The 20,063-nt window shown below is 30.5% G+C and overlaps 1 protein-coding gene across 1 annotated transcript in view; it reads right to left on the bottom strand.

Annotated features, from left to right (window-relative positions):
* The window catches only part of LOC114329670 (uncharacterized), a 634,276-nt gene extending 616,042 nt beyond the window's left edge, over positions 1 to 18,234 (bottom strand). The window contains exon 1 of the mRNA XM_028278866.2: positions 18,004 to 18,234. The gene's annotated coding sequence lies outside the window, so the exon portion shown is untranslated. The remainder of the gene's footprint in view (positions 1 to 18,003) is intronic.
* Between the last annotated feature and the right edge of the window lie 1,829 nt (positions 18,235 to 20,063).

Below are 20,063 nucleotides of genomic sequence, written 5' to 3'. Positions count from 1 at the left end.
GGTCGTTCAAACCGTTTTATTAGATTATGCGCTTTAAAAGAAACATAAAACGTAAAACATGAAACACGAAACGTAAAACACGTTTCTAAAAAAATAAAACATAGTAAACAAATCTTGAAGTCCGCCTACCAATGAAACGAGTGTGATTCATGCTCATAAAACATTTTTATTTTTGGAGAGTTTCATAAATGGCCGGACGTCTATTTGTTTAGCGGTGTTTTATTTCCATGAAACGTGATTTACGTTTCATGTTTCTTTGATGTGCGGCCTGCCTCAGAGAACGATTTACCACGTCAAGGTGTCTTTTAACGGAATTTAGTACGGATCATAATATGCAACCCAGCAGTGATACTATGAAGAGACGCCTTGTTGAGCATGTCTTGCGTATTTGAAGACCAGCTACAGTCACAACTTCAATCCACCGCAGAGCGAGATTGCAATTTGCCAGAGCACACGTGAGCTAGAATTATGACAACTGGTAAAACGTCCTGTTTACAGATGAATCCAGAGTTTGCCTCTATAGTTCCTATCGACATTTAAGAGTAATCCGAGACCAAATGACCATTATGCCGAGTGCAACATACAGAACGACTTTATTTAATAGAGGGTCAATAATGGCTTAGGGAGGAATCTTTAACAGCACCGGCAGATCTTGTTCCTTTACGTGGAAGTTCTATAAACAGTACATAACCGATATTTGACAATTTAACATTTATTAAATTGATAATTGTTCATAGTCTACTTTAGGCTTATTTAAACCAACATAAAATGAGGATATATTGATGAAAAACATGGTTAGTTGTTAAAAAACTTAACTTTTTTATTATCCAACAAAAGCGAATAATAGTTGGGTTTTAATTTCAGTATTTTATAAATGCTAGAATATTTGAGAGGGTTCTTCGAATCTTGAGAACAAAAAAAACACAGTTTGATTGGTACACCCGGTATACAATGACAATTTACCTTTCAAGCAACAACATTAGTGCAGCGATGTACTATAACATTTTGAAAAAATCACTAAAATCAAGCAGACAGCTGGTTTTTAAAATTCGAGATTTAAGTTTTAAATTTGTCCACGCACTGTATGGAAGATTGTGAGTAAATATTTTTATTTGCGGGCTTACAAAATCTAACTTTTACAAGAATTGACGCTACACGATCACTTAGCAAGGCGTAGAATGTGCCTAAAACGAGATTGCCGATGATTCTGATTTTCATAAGCGAATTTTGTTTAGTGATGAAGCTCAATTTTGATTGAATGACTACGTCAATAGTCAAAATTGATATATTTGGAGTGAAGATTATCCTCAAGTGTATATTGACACATTATTGCCTCTAGAAAAACTGACTGATATATTTTATGGTCTGGAGGAATCATTTGCCCGTACTTTTTTCAAAAACGATACGGGCCAGAAAGTTACAGCCAATGGTGACCACTATAAAGCCATAATTACTGACATTTTCATTCCTTAATTGACCAACTAAGATGTGCAGGAGCTGTGGTTTCAAAAAAATGGCGCAATATGTCACACAGCTCGTGTCACAACTGATTTATTTAAGGGAAAGTTTGATAACCGCATAGTTTCACTTTTCGGACTCGTGAAGTGGCCTCAAAAATCATACGATTTAACACTCTAGACTATTTTCTGTGAAAATATGTGAAGTCAACGGTCTATGCCGATAAGTCTAAAATGATATTGACCACTTAGAGGACAACATTGGTCGCGTTACTGGCGAAATACGGACACAAATATTGAAAAAATCATCTAAAATTGACCCTCCAGTTTAGACTACGTCAGAGCAAGCCATGATGGTTATTTGCCAGAAATCATATTTAAAATATAATACCGAAAGATTCTACTTATTGTTATAAAGATTAACTTTAGTCCAAATTCTGACATCCCTTGTAAAATTCGAATCCATATGCCTCTTGGCGACCGTTCCCAAGTAATCGTTATATCGATACCAACTCTATATTCAAAGAAATATTTCCATCATAAAAATATATTTTAAAAATAATATAATACTCGCATCACCTGCTTACATTTCCAGTTTTAGTTTGTTAAGAGCCTCCAAGAATGCTGAACCAGTTTTGTTTCACTAAGATCCTACAAAAACTGCAATGGAGTCAATTTAGAACACGTTAGGAGTTTGTCCCTGTCCAATTAGGGACAGCTTTCGTGTTGCGTCGTTGAGAAAACGATATATTTTATTTTATATACGGAGCTTTGTCTTGGCTTACCCCTAGCACTAGTAAATTAAACAAGGCTGACTACATAAATTGAAGTCAATAATAAATACCAACTATATTATACATATTGTGGCAAAAAATGCAAAGCTTCTTTTTTCTATTTTTTCTTTCTAAGTCTCATCTAAAAATATTTATCTGATAAAATTTTTACTTCGTTATCTTTTCTTTAGTTGAAGTTTTTTCATCTTTTTTCGCAAAAATAAAAAATATAAGAAAGTTTATTTCTGTGTATTTAACTTTGTAGTAAATATATTTAATATTACTTAACGAACAACCCTAAACACTGAAATATTCTCAACTGCTCAAAATTGGCCGAGAAGACAAAAACCTTTTGCAAATATGTTTTCGACCCTCAGGAATCCGAATGCCGAGAAATCCGGAAGAATCGGAAAATAGAAATATTCCGCAATTTTCTCGAAAACTACAGTAGCTAGCGGAAAAATAATTAAACCATTAAGTTTATTGGACGATTTTACATAAAAATAGATGTTTCAATATTAAATATAGATCATTATCATAGTAATAATTGTGTAAGTAGTCACAAAAGTAGCGAGACCGTCGAATATCTCGCGAAATATACATCGGATCCAAAAACTGAAAAATACGTTTTCAATAATTTTCAAAAATCTATCGAAAGACACCACACGACACCTCACGCAATGGAAGTGGAGTGGTGGGTAAGTTTAAAATCTTAAATAGGAACCCACATTTTTTATTGCAGATTACGATAGCTTACCTAAAAATAAGTAACTTTTATTCGAGACATTTTTTCGAATTGTGGATAGATGGCGATATAATCGAAAAAACTATTCATCCTGTACCCCAGATAAATTGTAGAAACGGTATAATATATCTAGAACTACATTTCCAGTGAAAAACCAAAAAACACGTTTTTAATATTTTTAAAAATCGATTGAATAACCCTAAACACGACCCCTCACTCGATACCATGGAGGTCGGGTGGGGGCAACTTTAAATACCTCATAAAAAGTAAGTAACATTTATTCAAAACATTTTTAAGATTTGCTGATAGATGGCGCTAAAAAATAGTATTTCATATTAGTTTATTTGTAAATTTAGTCATTTTGGATTCTACACGCACTGTATGGAAGATTGTGAGTAAATATTTTTATTTGCGGGCTTACAAAATCTAACTTTTACAAGAATTGACGCTACACGTTCACTTAGCAAGGCGTAGATTTGGTGAATGTGCCTAAAAGGAGATTGGCGATGATTCTGATTTTCATAAGCAAAATTTGTTTAGTGATGAAGCTCAATTTTGATTGAATGACTACGTCAATAGTCAAAATTGATATATTTGGAGTGAAGATTATCCTCAAGTGTATATTGACACATTATTGCCTCTAGAAAAACTGACTGATATACTTTATGGTCTGGAGGAATCATTTGCCCGTACTTTTTTCAAAAACGATACGGGCCAGAAAGTTACAGCCAATGGTGACCACTATAAAGCCATAATTACTGACATTTTCATTCCTTAATTGACCAACTAAGATGTGCAGGAGCTGTGGTTTCAAAAAAATGGCGCAATATGTCACACAGCTCGTGTCACAACTGATTTATTTAAATAACCGCATAGTTTCACTTTTCGGACTCGTGAATTGGCCTCTAAAATCATACGATTTAACACTCTAGACTATTTTCTGTGAAAATATGTGAAGTCAACGGTCTACGCCGATAAGTCTAAAATGATATTGACCACTTAGACGACAACATTGGTCGCGTTACTGGCGAAATACGGACACAAATGTTGAAAAAATCATCTAAAATTGACCCTCCAGTTTAGACTACGTCAGAGCAAGCCATGATGGTTATTTGCCAGAAATCATATTTAAAATATAATACCGAAAGATTCTACTTATTGTTATAAAGATTAACTTTAGTCCAAAATCTGACATCCCTTGTAAAATTCGAATCCATATACCTCTTGGCGACCGTTCCCAAGTAATCGTTATATCGATACCAACTCTATATTCAAAGAAATATTTCTGATTGATATTTCTGACCTAAAAAATTTCTGACCTAAAAAATTTAAAATGCCAAGTGTTCGCGGCCGTCAGCAATTTCGTCATTTAAGTAATTTCTAGGACGAATTATAGGCATGATAAAGGCCAGTTTTGGTTTACGCCAAATTTCACAAAGAGTTGAAGCAGCTCCATCAACGGAGACTTATCGGCGTCAAGCAGGGTCTAAACGTACTAGATTATTGCAATTCCGTCATCTTAGACTTCTTGCTCTCAGAAATAGACGGGACAGTGTACACCAAGTAAGAGATGATTTAGTTGGAGCTACAGGAAGAATAGTCCTAAGAACAATAGTTAATCAAAGATTACTTGGAATGGTACTGAGAGCTTATCATCTATTTTTGAATGGTGCAGAGCCTCTTCAGAATGGTGCAGAGCTCAACAAAAATGAATAAAGTAAATGTCTATTTCAGTAATGAATCTAAGTTTTTTTGGGTGGCTCTGATAAGCGCATAAGGGTTAGTCTTATTTAAAACAACATTTGTTTTTCTAGGTGTTGCATTTTTTTTGGCCATCTATACATATTTTATAGTTTGTAAATATTATAAATTAAAAATATTCAAGAATTCATGAATGAAAAAGAATGAGCATAATAAGAAAGCTACAATATTTAAAACATGTAATGAGGGAACAGTGATATGAAATGCTAAGATTGATAAAACAGGAAAAGATAAGATGAAGGAGTATAAGAAGAAGGATAGTATCACAATTGAAAGATTTAAGGGACTGGTTTAAATGCATTTCAATAGAATTGTGCAGCGGTATATAGAGTAAAAATAGTGATGATGATTTCCAAACTCCGATTGTGACACAGCAAATCTTCTGTGACTTCTTCTAAAGAAGAAGAAGATGAATTAGGTATGTACTTCTGTCTGCAAATATCATTATAGAAATTAAAGTATAATTAAATCATCTGCATATAAAATTTTCTTTAATTTATATAAAAATTTAATAGATGGATCTATTTTGAAGGATTCTAGCAGGATATTCTTGTTAGTACCTAATAAAATATGATATATTCCCTTTATTAAAAATCAAAAACTAGATTTTCCGATATCCTATATTACAACTTTGCACGAAATGTCTCGACGTAGGTGATCTCACCTATCAACATATCTACCCACATATGACCCCAATCATGTTATATAAAGTTATAAAACAAAATAGGTTTGCAAAAACCAGCGGATCACAAACAGGATATACATATTGAAAAACCGAGAAACTATTTGAGTTTGTCGGTTCTAATTCTAGTTGTAGATATATTACAGATATAAATGTATTAGTACAAACTTTTTCTGTTCCTGTTTTGTAATTACTGAGAAATTAATGAGTTCCTCTACTTCTTGAATGATCGGCACATGTAAATAGCCTCGTGCTACGACAGTGATGAGGATGTGCAAACGGAAGTTTAGTTAAAGAAATATACAAGAAAATATTAAAATCACAGTTAATTAGCAAAATTGAAAATTTGTATGTAATTAGGAATTTAATGAAACGTTTCTGAGAGTCATACACGCGGAAGTTTTTCTAAAAGGTCTTAATTCTATGAAATCAAAAGATATTAAAACCTTACTTTTCATTAACATCAAAGAGGTGGTAAGTACTATAGCTCGGGAAAAAAGATGTATCCCCAGACTGTGACCAATCCAGGTATTCGAATTTCTTAGATTTTCTTTTTTAAATATTGACAATTTAAGTGTAAAAATGCAATTTTTTAAATTGTTTGCTTATCACTACAATATTAATATTTGAGGTAAAATTACAAAATACCCCTCATAAAACATAAAACAAATCTTCTTCTTTTCAAATTTCAATGTTGTTCTGAAGCTATTTTCTTGTGGCATTTTTACAATTTTAACTATTTATAATGGGAATAATCCACAATACTACTGTATTTTGTATTTTGACAACGGCACCCGATTTGGGCGTCGAAACGTTAATAAAAATCATTTTTTAATAATATTGTGGCTTATTCCCATTATAAATAGTTAAAATTCAAACTTCAAGTTTTACAGCCGTTGCTAAAAGAATCGTTTTAAACAGGAAGACTTAAAGCTTTATTGTGTCTCCAGTAGAAAAATTATTAAAATATAATAAAAAATTAAAATTTTTTAACAAAAAACATATTCTTCTTAGTGTTCAAACAACCTACAAAGAACCTAAAACTGGCTCCTTAAGCTCCATAGATTTGTGGGTAGATTTTACGGGAAAATCATTAAAGAAACGATGGAGAAACAATTGGAAAAGTTAGAAGAACGGAGTGATTTATGAATCAGGCACTCATGTATTAATAATATATTATTATCTAGATCATAAAAAAAAACAATATCATTCAACGCTAATGTGCTCACAGTATTCATGGACTATGATACTTTCCCAACCTGTGGAAAGTAATGAAAAAGAATGGAGTAACTAACAGCAAACAGAATATGTTCTGTGAAGCTACAAACAAATAGTAAGTAAGTGTAAACTGAAGAATAAGGGCAGTATAACAAAATCTTAAAATGCGGTAATTGAGTGATCATTGTTGCTAAAAGTAAAAGATGATTGAGATTTGGTTTCAGAAAAGGACTTCCACTATGTGCTTATGCGCATTTCGATTATATAAATCTCGTTAGTGCACCTCCATAGAAGCATGGAACTTGAAACATATTGTTTCTCATCTTTGGATGTAATTATTAAAGTATTTACAAAATATATTACTAGCACCACCTGTGCACCATAAGTAAAAAAATTCGGAAAAAAGTATTGTGGCCTTTCAAATTTCTTATTTATCTTGTAACGGTACAAACGTCACATCTTTGCTATTTTATTTTTAAATAATTATTTTATTTTATTTTCTTTAATATCTCATTAATAATTATTATCTTCTGTATTTGTTTTAAGTTGATTTCCCGTTAAAAACTTGTTTGGCGCCCTCTCCTGTTATAGGCAATTCTCTTTACATTCTATCTAAGACATATATCTTTTATATTTTATGTTCTACGTTCATTACTTTATATTTACTTGGTCGTCATTTCAAATGTCGTTTCGATGACAGTGACAACCTCATTCCACTTTCGGCCGTGCAAACTATGGTAGTGGTGGTGATTTAATTTTATTATAAAAACCATGGATTTTAAATAAGTCCATTTTAATTTCAAACAGACGATTTATTGGGGTAAGAGACTCAATAGTATATTTTCTTGCATTCATTATTTTCCGTTACATTCACAGTTTTGTTTAACCATTTTTTTTAAACCTAACCTTCTATATCCAAAGCACATAGTCAGTTTTAAATACCTATTTATTTTTACCTATTAATAAGCAGGTGGTAATCAGATAATTTAATTTGTAATCATCACTATTAATTTTATTTTATTACTTTGCCATTTTCTACTTTTTACGATTATTTGGTAAGAAAATGTTTCACTACTTCTTGATGTCTGATATGTATTTTGTCTTCTAGTTTTTGAGAAATAAAATTAATATTTTCCCCTCGGGATCCTCCAGCCTTATTCATCACCGGTGATGCCGCTTTAAGGCCAAAAAGAACATGCATCCAACATCTGTAATGACCAACATCACCAAAATTGTAGCTGCAGGGACCTGAGGCCACAACTTCTGCCCAGGTCTACAACAAGTCAACAGCTGTACCATTCGACATCGAGGAGTTACCATCGAACCAATACCAAAAGCCATATAAGTATAATCCAAAAAATGTTAGTTTTTGGCAAGAATTTGAATATTGGGACTGTGCAACTTGGGCAAAGCGACACCTATTTCTACGCTCTGCAACTTTATCCGCACTTTTAATTATATTCATATAATCATAGTCCAAAAAAATAATAAGAAGAAAAAATAAGATTCAGGTTATGTTATTAAAACGTAAACAATTGTATGTAGTAAATAAAATTAGTTATTAAAATGCAGTACTGCAAGCAAAATACAATTAATTAAATTTACCTTTATATAATAATTGAATATCATATCAATATTGTGGAGCCACATACAATTTTTTTCTTCTTCAATGACAGTAGATATGAAATGTACGTCAATTTGACAATTTCAACTGACAATATGAATTATTTAAGAAAGTTGCAATATTTCTTCGCTATTCGCGCACGATCGTTTCTCAATTCCCTTCCAAGTACTTGCACACCGCGAATACAGGGTGTCCAGAAACTCTACCGACAAACGAAGACAGGAGATTTCTCAGATGACTTTAAGATCATCTAACCCAATTTGCTCTTTGAAGATGGTGTCATGTAATTACTTTTTCTTAAATACCTCCAGAACACTTCTATTTAGAAAAACTTAAATTGGTATGCATATTAACTTTCCAGAGATGAATCGATTCCATCCATTGCGAATTTCTAGTACCGGTCATAGGCGTCCGCTTTGGGTAGGGCAACGATTATTTTATCGCATGACTTTTAAGCATTTTTGACACTGGATTATTAAATTGTGAGGTATTCTAGTACTTAGAGCCCGCGCAGACTGCAGACTTTTTAGTCGGGCGATAGTTTAGTCGGCTTCTTAATCAGTACAGAGAGGTATGCAAATGCGCACATTACACCGATTCACCGATGCATACCTCTCTGTACTGATTAAGAAGCCGACTAAACTATCGGCCGACTAAATACTCTGCAGTCTGCGCGGGCTCTAAAAGATACTCTTGCTTCAAGTCGGTAGGACACACCGTTTTCTAGAAAAATCTATTTGAAAGTTTTTCATTTTTGCAATTTGAAAAAAAATTGAAAAAATGTTTCAAAATAAAAAACGATGTATTTTACCAACCTAAAACAAGAGTAACTTTTAGTACTCGAAAAGCTCATAATTTAATAATCTAGTGTCAAAAATGCTTAAAAACTAAAGACAAAAAAGTTATGCTACAAAATAACTGTTGAGCTACCCAAAACGGACGCCTATGGCTGCTACTAAAAATTCGCAATTAATAAAATTGATTCATCTCTAAAATATAAATAAATGTATTAGTTTCCTTCTTTCTAAATAGTTTTTTTAAATATTTTTTTTGATACTCAAAAAACGAAAAATTTTCAAATCGAGTTCTTTAGAAAACGGTGTATTCTATCGACTTAAAGCAAGTACCTTTTATTACTAGAATACCTCACAATTTAATAATTCAGACTTAAAAAAGCTTAAAAATTAAACCCAAAATATATATATACGATAAAATAACCGTTGCCCTACCCAAAACGGACGCCTATGGTCGATACTAGAAATTCGCATTTGATAGAGTAGATTTATCTCTGGAAGGTAAATACGCGTAGCAATTTTTGTTTTTCTAAATAGAAGCGTTCTGGAGGTATTTAAGAAAAACTAATTACAAGACGCCATCTTCAAAGAGCTCTAGCTCCCTTATGAAGAACTTTCGGACTAGCTGGATTTGGTTAAATTGTCTTAAAATTATCTGAAGAATCTCCTGTCTTCGTTTGTCGGTAGAGTTTCTGGACACCCTGTATATGTTATTGAATTTAATTAGTCATATTTTATTATATCTTTATTGAGAAATAAACATGATTAGTTAAAATATTGTTTTGTTTGCTTCCAATGCAGATCTTCATTGTTGATATCTTTAATTACGACAAGATGAATACACACCTTGAGAATCTGAGCTAGGCTAGGGTGAACGGTAACTATCCTGGTTGATTGAAATATTATTTTTCGGTGATATTTCGATTACCTGGGGTAGTTTATAGTAACACAAATTGGCCACAAAGTTGCTTTAAGGGGATGCTTTCGGCTGCAATGCTATTCAAATGGGAATTCATTTTTTTTCGAATTCTAAAAAACTAAAAAGTATTTTTTTAAAATTTAAATGCAGAATGAAAGATTACGCTATTGCCGAGGGCCGAAAGTCCCTGAAAATTTTATAATGTTTATTTTAATAAGTTACAGGGATAAAAAACTAAGAGAAAATGTAGTGTGATTTTTAATTTCAAATATCTCATTCAAAAGAAAGTTTTTATTTATTCTAAGGGACTTGCGGCCCTCGACAATAATTTAGTCTTTTATTCTGCGTTTAAATTTTTTAAAAACGTTTATTAGTTTTTCCAGGATTCGAAAAAAATGGACACTATGTCCGTGGTGATCTTTTCCAAATCGAACATTCGCTATCTTTGTCATACAGCGCACTGAGTCAAATAGAATATAATGACAAGACAGTGACAGTTTTAAATATTTTAAATATTTGACATGGCATCGGGAATATTTTGAGTTGTTGATTAAATAATATTGATAATATATTTGATAAATAATTGATTTAAGACGTGAACTTAATAAAAAGTTATTTGTTTTTTATTAGGTATTTATGGAAGATCCAAGCAGAGAATACATCAGGATTATATTCTGTGATCCAAGTATTTTGTTGTTAAAGATGTTCAAAATGATTTTAAGCGTTTCATAGTAACAATATATTATTAAAAAATCACTGTAACACTTCTCATTTTCTTTGTTGAATATTAGTTTTTGTTGTACATATAAATTATTACAATCACTGAATACATAGTTAGTGAAAAAATTATCACATTTATTAACTGAATTAATAATTTGCAATTTTACAAATAACAGTTATCCAAGAACATTTAAAAGCCATCTCTTTAAAGTTAATGATGACATTGTCAAGTAGAATGACATTCTAGCAATGTTTACATATCCATACCAGTGTGAATTTTACTACACGTAATTTGCCGTGTAAAGACAGAAAAAGTAGGGATAGCCGTAAAATATTTGCGAATTATGTACCGATGGCCTTAACAGTACAATCTAGTTTATTTAATTATATGAAACTACTAATATTCTACTGCCCTCTGTTTAAATTTTTGCTTCCTAGACAGATAATTTCATATAAAACTATATTTACTGTAAGCATCCGTTCCGCATGAGTTTTATAACTCATAAAGATAGTGCTGTCGCTAAGAAACCCGCTAAAAAACTTCAAGACTTTTATTATATCTATATCTAAACGATAAAAATCTGCAAATTAGTAGTTTCGTCCCTGACTGACCACCGCCAGGAAATTTTATGGTTCAGTGTATCATGAAATTTTTTCTTGCATAATTTTTTATACCAAACTGAAAATTGAGAAATAATTAATAGGAAGAAAGACTAGTATCAAAGAACAAGTAACAGGTTGCTCATTAGTCTAATGTACTGCTGAGCATTTGTATAGGGAAAAAAACAAAAGTTGTGTTGTACACTGAAATCTGATCTTTGCTTTAAATATCAAATATAAGAGACGCAGGCTGTGCAATTTTCAAAAAAGAGAGAATAGCAATTTCAACCCAAAATTTGTTCTTAGTTCATAACATAAGTACTATATTATTATTTTTATAGATACATAGGTACATTCTGTTGCTTTACTTTAATTTTTTTTATAGAAATGTCGAAATTTTTAATAGGAATGTCTAAACTGCAATAAACCTAGCATATTAAATATGCAAAAATACTCTGGAATAATTACCAAAATACAATGAAAAGTTATTTACTAGAAATTTTATTGCTGGAATCGAATCCTATTATTGTATGTATTAATAATATAGGTATGCAAAGTCCGCAGATAGTGTGCTACTTTTTTTATAAACAAAATGGCACCCGAAAATCGTGTTTTTTTCAATTTTTGCTCTATAACACCAAAGATTTTAACTTTACACCAAAAATACCCAAATAAAAATTCAAAAATTCACCGCAATTAAATTTTGCATAGTGACGTGTTTTTCCCGATTCACTTCGACGAAAACTTTCCCCGGAAAAAGCGGGTTTTTCCAACAAAATCTTTAATTTTCAATTAAAATTTTAGATAAGTAATTGTTAATCAATAATTAAATAACTTAGAAATGTAAAAGCCCTCTTCGTATAGATTTAAATTCCAGAAGCCGATGGAAATTGAATGAACAGTTTAGCAACAATTCAATTGTTAATTAACAACCTACGGTCCCTATAGTAACGACAATAATTATAATACATAAGAATAGCTACGATTTTGTCATAAAAATATACTATACCTATCTAATATACCTTACATAATTGAAATTGGACTATTTAAACGGCCTCAGGAATATTTTAAAATTATAAACAATTTTTTGGCTTATAAACAAATAGAATATCTCGGTAAATATTAAACTAAATTAAATAGTGAAAACGGTATTTGAAAAAAAGCGGCAGGACGCTTCTTTTAAAAGAAAAAACGTTTAATTACGATGAGGGGTCCTGAGATACGGTGAAAATTGACCAGATATTACGGCATAATATAAACAATAGGATCATAATTTTTAAACCGTCACCTTTTTATTTTTGTCCTCTTTCTCCACACTAATTTTCATATCTTTAAAAGACTCATAACATATATTATTATAATAAAAACTATCGATAATACGTGTGAAAATTGCCAAAAATAGTAAAATTCCAATTAAAATTAAGGTTGGAGAAAATGTAACCCTCAAAGTTCAAAATCGGTATACGTTAAAAAAATGCATCTTCTCGGCTTCCCATGGAGCAATTTCCTTCATTCTTTTTTTGTTCCCTAATAACTCGAGTAGAGCCATCGAACTAACGCATTATTAAATGTCAAACTTGCTTTTGTTTTGTTATAATAGATTAATTTATTTATAAGAACAGAAAACTACACATTTTTCCAGTTGTTGGCTTTTTTTAGATAAACTTACTACAAGTGTACCTTTTAAAGTTAAAAATATAAATATTCTCATTTGAACGCTGTATAATTATTTAAACAATTTTTATTTAAACAAATCAAAATTTTCGTCGAAAGCTTTCGTCGAAGTAAATTGGAAAAAACACGTCTCTATGCAGAATTTAATTGCGATGAATTTTTATGTGAGTGTTTTTGGTGTAAAGTTAAAATCTTTGGAGTTATAGAGCAAAAATTGAAAAAAACACGATTTTCGGGCGCCATTTTGTTTATAAAAAAAGTAGCACACTATCTGCGGACTTTGCATACCTATATTGTTAATATATACCATCATAAGATTCGATTCCAGCAATAAAATTGCTGGTAAATAACTTTTCCAAAAAATGGCCTATTCTCCGATAATCAGCCCAGACTAAAATCTTAAATTTTAATAATGTGTTTTTTGACCCTAACCCGAGAAAGAAATAAAACAAAAATTATAAAAATGCCATTGAATAAAAAAGAAATAAATATTTTCTATTTTTATTTATTTATAGGTACAGATATAATTATGTACTCGTATACAGTGCGTCCATAAAGTATCGCATAAATTCATTATTAGTTAAATAAACAAAATTATTAGAAATTACCGAAACAGGTCGACTTTTGATTTAAATTTATGATATTTGGCATATATATCATACTAGTGACGTCATCCGTCTGGACGTGATGACGTGATCGATGATTTTTTAAAGGAGAATAGGAGTCGTGTGCTAGCTCATTTGAAAGGCAATTCAATTCTCTATTCAAGAATATAAATATTAATATAATTATTTATACAGGGTGTCCAATTTTATTTTTATATTAAATTAATTAACACAAAAAGATGTGTCTAATTTATTGAATTCAAAATACATTTTACTGCTGTCATAAAACGGAAATAAAATTTTTATTTGGCAAATAAACATTGCTTTTCGCTTAAATTAAATGTTCAAACTGTCAAGAGGCAGGTGGGTGGCAGCTTAAACATTGAATTTAAGCAAAAAGTAATGTTTATATTTGAAATAAATATTTTATTTCTGTTTTCTGACAGCAGTAAATGTATTTTGAATTAAATAACCTACGCAAAGTCTTCTTTTTGTGTCAATCAATTTAATTAATTAAAATTGTTTTTGGACACCCTGTATAAATAATTACGTTATTGTTTATATTAATGAATAGAGAATTGAATTGCCTGTCAAATGAGCTATCACACGATCCCTATTCTTATTAAAAAAATCATCGATTACGTCATCACGTCCAGGTGGATGACGTCACTAGTCTGATATATATGCCAAAAAATCATAAATTAAAATCAAAAATAGACCTGTTTCGGTAATTTCTAATAATGTTGTTTATTTAGTTAATAATGAATTTATGCGTTACTTTATGGACGCACTGTATACGAGTAATTATATCTGTACTTATAAATAAATAAAAATATTTATTTAGGGTCAAAAAACATATTCTTAAGCATGCTAGGTTTATTGCAGTTTCGACATTTCTATTTGAATACAATAAATTGAAATATACAATACTTACAATAATACTAATTGCAATAAAAACTTAACCACCATAATTTAATAGATGTCTTATAATTTAATAGTACTAAATCAATTAGGGTTTGTAGTGTAATAGTCTATTTCAAAGGCTAACCGATTTCAGCACTCTGATGCCGTAGTATAGGAGCATTTGTAAATATGCTGTCGGGAGAGTGTCAGGATGTTTTTTCCTCATGATTTACTTTGGGGTTTGGGATCACTAAATTTGATTTAATGTAACCGAATGAACCATATTCCAATAAAGTTGTCCCAGGAACGCAACTCAGGATAAATATTGGCATTATCATTTTAAAGTCTTCTACTTGACTATGAATAACATTTGTCTGAATTGTCAATATGAATGAGTCAGAGAAAAATAAATTATTAGAAGAATGTCTTGCCAAATAACAAAAACAAAATTTGTTTAATTTATTAATGTTCTGTATTTTGAGAACGGTTTCTGAAGTGTAAATCGAAATTTCAAAATAAAATTGTGGCATATTTTTCCAATAAAATTTTTTTAATATACGTTTTGGCAAAATTAGACCTATGTTTAATTATTCGTTTTTTTAAATTGTTCCTCTTTGTACTCTATGTGTACTTTGCAGCATGTATAGAAGGTTCACAAATATAGTGCTTTCATGATCCTAATGTCCTCTTAAAAATTATGGTAAAATAATAAATATATTCCCTCCCCATAAATCTTTTATTCTTGACAATTTGTAAGATATCCCGACCGACTTAAAAATCCTAATTAAATAAGTAATCCAGAGAAATAAGATTTTTCTCGTGACACATCCTTCTCCGGGTCGAAACCAAATTTTTTGAGTAGTATGGACATCTATAATAATAACCTATATTTATGTTTCCTATAGCCGATTTTGATGATATACATAGTTATAAACAAATGAAGATCAAAAAACGGTAAATTTTCGCTTTTTTCGGCTATTTCTAAAAAGTGAAGCATTCTAAACAAATTTGAGAATAGGAAACTCATAAATCATATAAAAAACTTCAATATGGCTTTCGCTGAATATGTCGTATCCTTATTTCTTGCTTAGAAAACTGTAAAATAAATAATAAATTTTCAGATTTTATAAATGTTCATAATTTAAGTAAAAAAGTTTGAACCTTCTTATTACATGTAATGCTGAGACTTCTTATGCTTAAATTTTATTTTAAATTTTAAAGCAATTGGTCAAATAGTTTAAAAATTATTTAATTTGTTTATCCCAAATTAATTTTTTTTGAAACACTATAAGTCAGAAAATTATGAGGTTACACTAATACTTCGGACTGTTTATGAAAGAAGAACATTTATAGTACATATTAACTTAATTAAAAAAAAAATGACAAAATGTAATTTTAAACAGTGTAAAATTATTTTGCAAAAACATGTCGATTTTTTGCTTACTTAAAAACAATTAGAATAACTTTTTAACTGTTATTATAATTAGAAAAATTATTTTTCATATTTAGAAAGACTGAATTTTTATACACATTTAGAAAGAAAAACAATTGTCCTAGGAAAATTAAGGGACGAAGTTAGCTCCCCTCCCCTTTATTAATTCACATGTTTTTGTAAAATAATTTTGCAATATTTAGAATTATTTTTTGTCATTTTTTTTTAATTAAGTTAATAGTGCAAATCTTCTTCTTTCATAAACTATCCAAAGTATTTTTGTAACTTCATCATTTTCTTACGTATAGTGTGCAAAAAAATTAATTTGGAATAAACAAATTAAATAAATTTAAAACTATTTGACCAATTACTTTGAAATTTAGGGTATGATTTAAGCATCAGAAGTCTCAGCATTTCGTGTAATAAGAAGGTTCCAAGTTAATTTTTACATAAGTTATAAATATTTCTAAAAACTCAAATTTTTGATTTATTTTGCAATTTTCTAAGCAACCAGTTTTTTTTATACGATTTATGAGTTTCTTACTCTTAAATTTGTTTAAAATGCTTAGGTTTTTGGTAATAGATGAAAAAAGCGAAAATTTACCGTTTTTTGATCTTCATTTGTTTATAACTATGTATATCATCAAAATCGACTGCAGCAAACATTATAGGTTATTAATATAGATGTCCATACTATTCAAAACATTTGGTTTCGGCCTTTAGAGAGTTGTGTCTCCAACAGGATATTTTTTTTTCTTTATTTCTCTGAACTAAAGGGATATCTCGTATAAAATTCGTACGGTCCTTGGACTTATACTTTCTAGAGTTTCTAGAATATACAAGAAAACTGGATGAAGAATGCTACAAATGTTACAATGCTACAATTTGGAAATTGCATACAATTATTTTACAAACAAAATATTTGGGGTAATCGTTACTGCCTCTAACATGTATGAGTCAGTCAGACACTCTAAAGTGTTTAGATTGTAATCATGTCAAAATACCGTAGATTAAATGTTTTATAGTATATTCTTCTGAGGTACTTGATGGTTCAAAAAAACCTTTTAGGGATGTCAAATTCCCTAGAAATAATTCCATAGAGGTTCTTTAGCACAACGTGCTTGAAGTAATATAACAATAAAGACAGTATTATCGTCGCCTTAATAATACTATAACTTGATAACTCGAAATTAGTAGTTCTGTTCTGAGATAAACGGGTTTAAAGATTTTAAAGATATTTGTGCTGATACCATGATCTTGTTAAATATGGAATTCACTCTAAAGCTCTCAAATACTGTTCTTTAACTTTTTGGCTACTGGTCTATGTAGGAATACGATGCAAATTTGTTTTCCAATATGGAAAATAACATGAACAACTAAAGTTATTAACTTTTAGCACTACCATAATGTTAATATTTGGTAATGTCGCATGTCGTGGCAAGTTGCATCTAAGTGAACTTTTTAACAAAACTAATATTTTAAGCATTATTTTGGTGAAAATGAGCCCTTCGCCACGAAGGTTGCCAGATTTTCTAACAATTCTCGAATTTTTGCATTAACATGAACTGAATCAACAGATAGCAATTACGTGATAGGCTCAATGGTTTCAGAAAAACACGTGCTACAAATAGATAACTCGAGTTAGCTAGTTATAGCATTCCGTGTATGTCGCATTCACGATTATTTCGATTAAACAATAACTTGATAACTCATCTTGTCAAGTTTTAGCAGTAAATATTAGGGGCATTTGAGTTTTATCAACTTTCGTCAATTATAGATAAATATTTTCGTCAATTATTATAGATAAGTTTTTACACCGTATGGAGGGAAATAAAATACATCTTGTGAATTAGTAATCTCAAAAACATCAATTTTGGAGTTATCAAGTTATAGTACTAAAGCGACGATATCAATAATTACCAACATGTTAAAATGGCGCTAAAAGTTGAAATTTTGCAGGTACTCTAAACGTTTTTATCAATGCTAAAAGATAATACATTGTTTAAAGTTACTCAAGTCTTAGTAATCGTTTATATCGAGTTTTTGTAAATATAAGACATGTTATAAATATAGTACCATGCATACACCTGACCTACCTTAACGCTAGTGTTTCGTAACAGCAGCGGCGACTACCTGCACCCGCGTCTGATAATTGCTGACACAGCGTGTAATTTACTTATAAAACAGCAGCAGGATCAGCAACTACTTGTGTTCTTCCTGCGGATGATCGTAGTAGTACCTACTCGAAGAAGAGATGACACTGACACTGGGCCCGAATGTCCTTGGCCTTCCTTTCACGGTCACTACCACAACAGAAATGCTCGGCGGTGCGACGAACTGCTTCTTTTCCTCTTCGCGAGTACCGTCTGCAAGAAGTACCATCGACTTGGAGGGGGTACCACCACCGACTCTTCGCTAGTTTGAGCAGGTGGATCGACGTCGAAATTTATGGATTTGCTAATATTTTTAGCGCCCCGATGGACCGTTATCTTAAAATTTGTGGTTGGTAATGAAAGCGATGCGGTTTAGACGATTTTTCGGTAATAAAACGGTGGACACTAATAATTACGGTATTATAGTAATTATGGTTAATAAAAATAAGAAATGTTGTTACTTATAGCCCAAAGGATATTTCCTGTTTAATATTAATTCATAAATAAAGTGGTTATCTTTTTCTAAACTACACAAAGCTGGTAAAGCTACACAAAAAACTTACACAAATCGTCACAAAAATTCAGCAATTGCATATTAGTTCAGAGAAATAAGGAAAAAAATACCCTGTTGGTGACACAACCCCCTCCAGGCCAAATCCAAATTTTTTGAGTAGTATGGGCATCTATAATAATTACCTATATGTTTTCTGCAGCCGATTTTGATGATATACATAGTTATAAACAAATGAAGATCCAAAAACGGTAAATTTTTGCTTTTTTCGTCTACTACCAAAAAGTTAAGCTTTTTAAACAAATTTGAGAGTAAGAAACTCATAAATCGTTTAAAAAACTTCAATATGGCGTTCGCTGAATATGTCTATCCTTATCGGTTGCTTAGAAAATTGGAAAATAAATCATAAATTTTGAGTTTTTATAAATATTCATAACTTACGTAAAAATTACATTAGAACCTTCTTATTATAAGAAATTCTGAGATTTCTGGTGCTTAAATCATACCATAAATTTCAAAGCAACCGGTCAAATACTTTAAAAGGTATTTAATTTGCTTATCCTAAATAATTTTTTTTACAACACTATTATAAGTCAAAAAATGATGAAGTTACAGTAATTCTTTGGATAGTTTATGAAAGAAGGAGATTCACTCTATTAATTTAATTAAAAAAAATGCCAAAAACTAATTCTAAATATTGCAAAATTATTCTGCAAGAACATGTGAATTAAAAAGGGGGGCTAACTTCGTCCCTAATTGTCCTAGGACAATTATTGTTTTTCTTTCTAAATGTGTATAAAAATTCAGTTTTTCTAAATATGAAAAAATGATTTTTCTACGGGTAACGGTTAAAAAGTTATTCTAATTGTTACTTATGTGTTGTTCTCAAGCTATTTCCTTGTGGCATTTTTATAATGAACTATTTTCTATGGGAAATAAGAAATAAGCTTCGAAACGTTAATAAATTCATTTTTTTAGTAAAATTGTGGCTTATTTCCCATAGAAAATAGTTAATTGTTACTTATAGTAAGCAAAAAAATCGACATGTTTTTGCAAAATAATTTTACACTGTTTAAAATTACTTATTGTCATTTTTTTTTAAATTAAGTTAATAGTATAAATGTTGTTCTTTCATAAACTGCCCGAAGTATTACTGTAACCTAATAATTTTCTGACTTAAAGTGTTGCAAAAAAATTAATTTGGTATAAACAAGTTAAATAACTTTTAAACTATTTGACAACTGCTTTGAAATTTAGGGTATGATTTAAGTACCAGAAGTCTCAGTATTCCGTGTAATAAGAAGGGTCTAAGTCATTTTTTACATAAGTTATGAATATTTATAAGAACTCAAAATTTATGATTTATTTTGCAATTTTCTAACCAACCGATAAGGATAGACATATTCAGCGAAAGACGTATTGAAATTTTTTATACGATTTATGTGTTTCTTACTCTGCACATTTGTTTAAAATGCTCTACTTTTTGGTAATA

This window comes from Diabrotica virgifera, chromosome 5 (genome assembly GCF_917563875.1).
Source record: "Diabrotica virgifera virgifera chromosome 5, PGI_DIABVI_V3a".
Lineage (NCBI taxonomy): Eukaryota > Metazoa > Arthropoda > Insecta > Coleoptera > Chrysomelidae > Diabrotica > Diabrotica virgifera.
The sequence above is the reverse complement of the archived record's forward strand: the minus strand, read 5'-3'. Positions and strand labels throughout refer to the sequence as shown.